The following is a 6,000-nucleotide window of genomic DNA, read 5'->3' as shown; positions in this document are numbered from 1 at the left end:
TTTCAAAACTGAAATGGCGATACACGGGGGGGGGGGGGGAGGTAGAGTTTGAAAATTGGCCCCTTTAGTACCAGTTCGTGGCACGAACCGGTACTATAGGTTAGACCTTTAGTACCGGTTGGTAACACAAACCGGTACTAAAGGGGCTCGTGGGGACCCGGCCTGACGCCAGCCTGCCACTACCCCTTTAGTACCGGTTCGTGGCACGAACCGGTACTAAAGGCTCAACACGAACCGGTACTATTGATCGCAGCCACGAACCGGCACTATTGATCACATTAGTGCCGTTTTTTACAAACCGGCACTAATGTGCTTCACATTTGACCCTTTTTCTACTAGTGCCCCTTCGCCACGGGCGTCGCAGGCCCCGTCGTCTCAGCCAGGCTTCGCCTGCCTTGGCCACGGCCCCGCATTCCTCCGCCGTCCCCGGCCCCATCGCTCGACGCTGCACCACCTCCCGCCTCAAGGAGCGGGTCAGCTCATCGGGCGTCCATGGCGGTTCTGCTCTGTCCATGGTGGTGCTGCTCTGTCCTTCGAGATTGAGGGGGAAGGGAGAGGGCGCGACTGCTGTTTACTCCTGCTCCGTTGAGCATGTGCACAGGATATAGTTGCAGGTTGGTGCGGGCGTCAAAATCGAACTCCAGATGGCTTCGCTTGCTGGATCTTGGGCTGCTATATCACTCTGTTCTTCTGTAATCTTTTCATCTGTAATTCTTTCATCTTATGAAACAGAGCAGTTTTGCCTCGGATCAGCAATTGATAATGTATTATGTGTAAATAGAGTAATTTTGTATTGTGAAAATTGTTCGGTAGATTCTTGGAACAAAGCGTTGATGTGTACTGTGGTGTGGTGTTCATTGTTGTCCTGTGCACTAGGACTGTTGATTCAGGTTATTTTAATACATTATGTGAATGCTAATGGCCGCTGTGTTTTTTTTCTTCAATTTGACCCCATTCTTTATCGTCTCTGATATACGAGGCTGAAGGCACAGACGCAAATAGCTGACGGCAAAGATGTAGTCTAGCTGACGGCAAGACTACTTTTCTTTGCCGTCTGTGATTTATAAGGCAGACAGTGAAGAAGTTTCGGCTGACGGCAAATTCTTTGTCGTCTGTCAGATAAAAAGCTGACGGCAAAGTACACTTTGCTGACTTATCTTTGCCGACTTATCTTTGCCGTCTGACTTTGCTGTATGCTTCCTGACGGCAAAATCTTTGCCGTCTGTGATCCACAGACGGCAAATTTCCTGTTTCCTGTAGTGATTGTTATATATAATAACTAATCATGGTCATAAAACCATATGATGAAAGTACTATATATAAAACCACAACACAAATAAGCTGCAATTTAAAAAATACAGGAAAAGGTAGCAGCAGCGCTTTTCTATAGAAACGCTACTGCTACTTACAGCTATCAGCAGCGCTTTTCCAGCACGAGCGCTACTGCTAACTAGGTATAGCAGTAGCGCTGGCATCCCAGCGCTACTGCTAAGAGTTAGCTGTAGCACCTTAGTAGTAGCGCTGGCACAAATGCTACTAGTAACTCTAAAACCAGCGCCGCAACTAGGGTTTTTCCTAGTAGTGTATGGTGGTACTAAGCTCTCTGGATTTGGAGCCTCATGGTGTGTCATGGGCTCTGAGATGGTATGCCTCGCCTGTAAGGTTGTGTGTCTTTGGGTTCTCTAGGTTGGTCGGTTTTGAGAAGGTATTGGTTGGATTTTTTGTCTTTCTTTCTTTTCTGTGTAACATGATACACAAATGAAAAAAACAAACATAACGTAATTAAAACTCAACCCAACGTATATAATACCAAAACAAAGCAACCAGCCACAATAACATGCTAGAGAAAAGCTGTTCATTCAAGAGTAAATAATGGCGCGCGGGGCGAAGCACGTGTTAGCCTCTACCTTCTAAATAGTTGATCCCACTAATTCTACTACATTAACATGCACACATGCCGCCTTATCAAATGGCCATCACAACATGCATGATAAACAAATTTCCATTATTAGTTGATCCCTACTGTTTATATTTACCTCAACATGCACACATCCCACCTTAAAGCAACTCCAATAGGTGCCTTAAAAATCTTCCCATGAAAGTAGTTTTTTGGCCTTCCCATAAAAGATAAGGGAAGTTTTTTGAAAGTAACTTTTATCAGTTCCCCTAATATTCTCCCCCTAAATGCATTTTTTACTTTTAATTAAACATGCAAATAGATAATTGGTGGGACCCACTGGTCAGTGACATCGGCGGGAGGTGCTATGGCCACCGGCGAGGCCCTGGCGGCGGGTGCGAGGGGTGGCGCGGGTGCGGGAACGGAGGTGGGTAACGTTGGTGGGCGACGGCGTGGGCAAGGCGGCTGCAGCGGTCGGTGTTACGACGCAGGAGGCAGCAACGCATTGACTTTTTGGCGAAGTTCTAGTGGGGCGGCGACGTTCCGGCAGTCTTCGCCCGCAAGTTTTAGGTAGTTACAACCCCACCAAAAAGATATGGGAAGACCATCTTCCCGTAAATCACCCGGGATCTTTACGGGATCCTCCAAAGATAAAGCTAGTTTACCAGAACTGGTGGAGAGGTTTTTTGCTCCAACTTTCCATAAACGTCGGTTATTTTAGAGATAGGGGAACTATTGGAGTTGCTCTTACCACATATGCCATTTTATCAAGGGCACATTCAACATGCATGGAAAAAGTTTTCTTTATATCATGCCAATTAGTTTTAATAAATATATTATTAATTTAAATATTCTTGTTTCATACAACCATGTCTCATTGAAATATATTGCAATCGAATCGGGGTCGTCCTCTTCTCTGCTCGGACTATGGGCCAACCATGCCCCATTCTTGGTTGTACACTTGGGTTTACTACAGCCAGATGAACAATAATTTCAAAATCAATAGTAAAATTTTCCAAAAAGAACTAAACTTTTTAAACATCAAATATGCTAAAATGTTTTAGGTGCTAACAAAGTGTCGCCCAGAAATAGCTCCTCGAAGGCTATACATGGATGAAATTTTGCAAAAGCCTGAAAAGTTTCTATCTATTTTGATACTAAACTCTCTAGATTTGGAGTCTTCTAGTGCGTCGAGGGTTGTGGGTCGCTAGGCCCGCCTGTAACGATGTGGGTAGTTGGTTGATGTTATTGTTTCTTTATATTTTCGTTTTGGATTTTATACTCATTTCTATTTTTAAAATTTTATTTCATGAAAACTTATAATTAATCCCTAGTTTTTTTAAATTCTGAATATTTTTTAAAATTCATGAATACTTTTACGTCAATAATATTTTAAAGTTTACAAGCATTTTAAAATTTGTGAAATTCATTTCAGATTTGCAAATATTTTGAAATCCATGAATATTTGAAATTCTATAATATTTTAAAAATTCATGTTTTTGCCAAGATATCGAAAACCCATGAACATATTTTGATTTAACATACTCATTCGGATAAAAAATGATATCCAGTCTTTTATAAGATAGCAGTGGAGCGAGTGGAAAAAAATTTACTAAGCAAGCGAGTGGAGAAGGGGGGGGGGAGCTGAGCAAGGAAGAGGTTTGTGGGTTGCCCATATGGAGGCTATAGCAACAATTTCACAATTTCAACAAGAAAATAGAAACTCCCAAGGGATTAACACACAACCACCTGTTGACACCGAGGCCAAAAAGTACAAGGACACCACAACTACAAACCGGGCAGCCCCACTCAGCTCCCGGAACAAATACCTTATCTAGTGGCATCCTGGCATTAACGAAAAAAATCATACCAAAACATATATAACTAAAAGCAAAATGAAACAACCGACCATGATTATCTGTAGAGAAAAAAAATACTTAATCCCACGTGTGAAGAACGGCGTGGTGAAATGTGCTAGCATATAGTATATTTGATTGATTGATTGATGTCGCCATTTTTTAGAATTTTTTCATACTTTTTACAATATTACTACTTTTTAAATCTTTTTTCATGGTTTTATTGAGGTTTGTTTTTCAATATTATTGTTCATTAGATGAGAGGGTGCAGGTGGGCTTAGAAGTGTCACGGTGGTGGGCCGGCCCTAGGCCCTCCGCACCTGATGAGTCCAGAAACGATGGCGCCCTACCCCTTTCTCAAGAAATCGACAACTTTCCAGAACGTTTGTATGCCCGTTCGAGAAACTTCTTTATTCCCCCAATATATAGTATGATCTCCTCTCTCCTCAACACAAAAACAAAACAAAAACAAACAACCAAAGACCAATCTTTCCAGGTGATCGACCTTGACTTCGCCACCTCATAGATCAATGGCATGCCGCGGCGGCTTCTTCGGCTACGACCCATACGGCTGCTACTACCCGACCTCGGCCTACGGCTACGACGCATACTCATACTATTGCCCTACCGCCACCGATCCCTTCTTCCAGGACGTCGAGCCGCTGGTGACGGAGCGGCTGCGTCCAGCCCGCCGAAGGGCCCCTGACGCCTTCTTCCCTAGCGTCACATAAATTCATTTTTAAACTTCCAGTTGATCTCCTCTCCTCGACCTTAGCTACCGATTAATGTCGTCCCGCTGCGACTTCTTCTGCTATGACTCATACGACTAGCCCTACAACCACTACTGCTCGCCTCGCTATCTCGAGCAAATATTCAAGAAATTAATATTTTGTACCAAACTGTCATACTTATTATTATTTTATTTTTATCATACTAAAATATTAAGGATTATAATTTTTAATATTTTGTTAGTATAGTTAGCCACACAATTTGGTTAGTATAGTTTTTTAGTTGTAGTTGATATGTGTAACTAGTGTCCTGTTCTTTCGAAAATTCGTTTCTGATCTCGGGCTCAGATGGACCTGTTATCACGCTCATCGGTGCACCTCGCTATTAGAGCCTCCTCGCGTATTTCCCGGTTGTATCCCAGGCGTATATCGCTAAATCATTTAAGGCGCCTCCCTATTTATTGCTGTCTGTTGAGGGGATCGCCGTCTCGGCCCGTATTACGGTGCAGGGATTTTTATGAGCCCACCTGGTCCGTCTGGCTCTTCTCAAAAAAAAAAAACCTGGTCGATCCATATCAAACAGCCAATTACCCCAATCTCTTACCATATTTGTCTGCATCCTAATCCTCGCTCTGTTCTCTATATCCCCGTTCTTCTCCTGATTGTTCTGTACATGCGGCCATGCACCGAAGGCTGCAAGGCGAGTGTCTTTTTTGAGGGGACTGCAAGGCCAGTGTCAATCATCTTCAACAGAAGTATCTCAACTGAATTCACAAATGTGATCATTGGGGAGATTCAGGTGAAGGGACGAGAGTTCAGGTCATTGAGTATTGTCCATGAAAATCATGAATTCTGTTGGGATGCTCACGGTCTAGTGAAACCTTCAGTTGGGATTACTAATAAAGTGGCAGATTATAGGAATCTGCGCGTAACAACAGTCATCCATCGCAAGAAACAATCCCCTCTCGAGGGCGAGATTGAGAGTAGTTGTGTGAAGAAGCCACCTGTCTTCCCGCAAAAAAAAAAAAGAACACACCTGTCAACTGGATCATCAAGAACTCCGGGCCATCCTGCGCCATCGTCGGCCCTGATTTTATATATGTGCCGTCACACAAAGTCGTCGCACGGAACGCTCTGGTGGCAGATGAGTTCCACCTCCCCGGCAATCTTCCACTACGCTCTACCAAATCGCCTTGAGCTCGTACAGCCATACTAATCCACTTGCCTGCACGTCATCTATACCACGGGAAGGCTCAGACAGAAGCGAACGATCATGTGCCATGGATCAGAAGTTCAGAACCCAGGGAAGACGGCGCCGTCAATCTATCGTTCAAATCAGCCTCCCGCCCTACGCGCAAGGCCCACGGTAGCGCACTATTCATGACTGTATATAATCTGTATCTTGATTTTCCACGAACCAGACCTGCCATCTGACACTAGTTTTCCCCAGTCCCCATACAACAATCAACGAACAGGATATCATGTGCATCTGAGCCTGGGCACCAAAACGCCGTGTCCG

This window comes from Triticum aestivum, chromosome 6B, assembly GCF_018294505.1.
Source record: "Triticum aestivum cultivar Chinese Spring chromosome 6B, IWGSC CS RefSeq v2.1, whole genome shotgun sequence".
Classification (NCBI taxonomy): Eukaryota; Viridiplantae; Streptophyta; class Magnoliopsida; order Poales; family Poaceae; genus Triticum; species Triticum aestivum.
The sequence above is the reverse complement of the archived record's forward strand: the minus strand, read 5'-3'. Positions refer to the sequence as shown.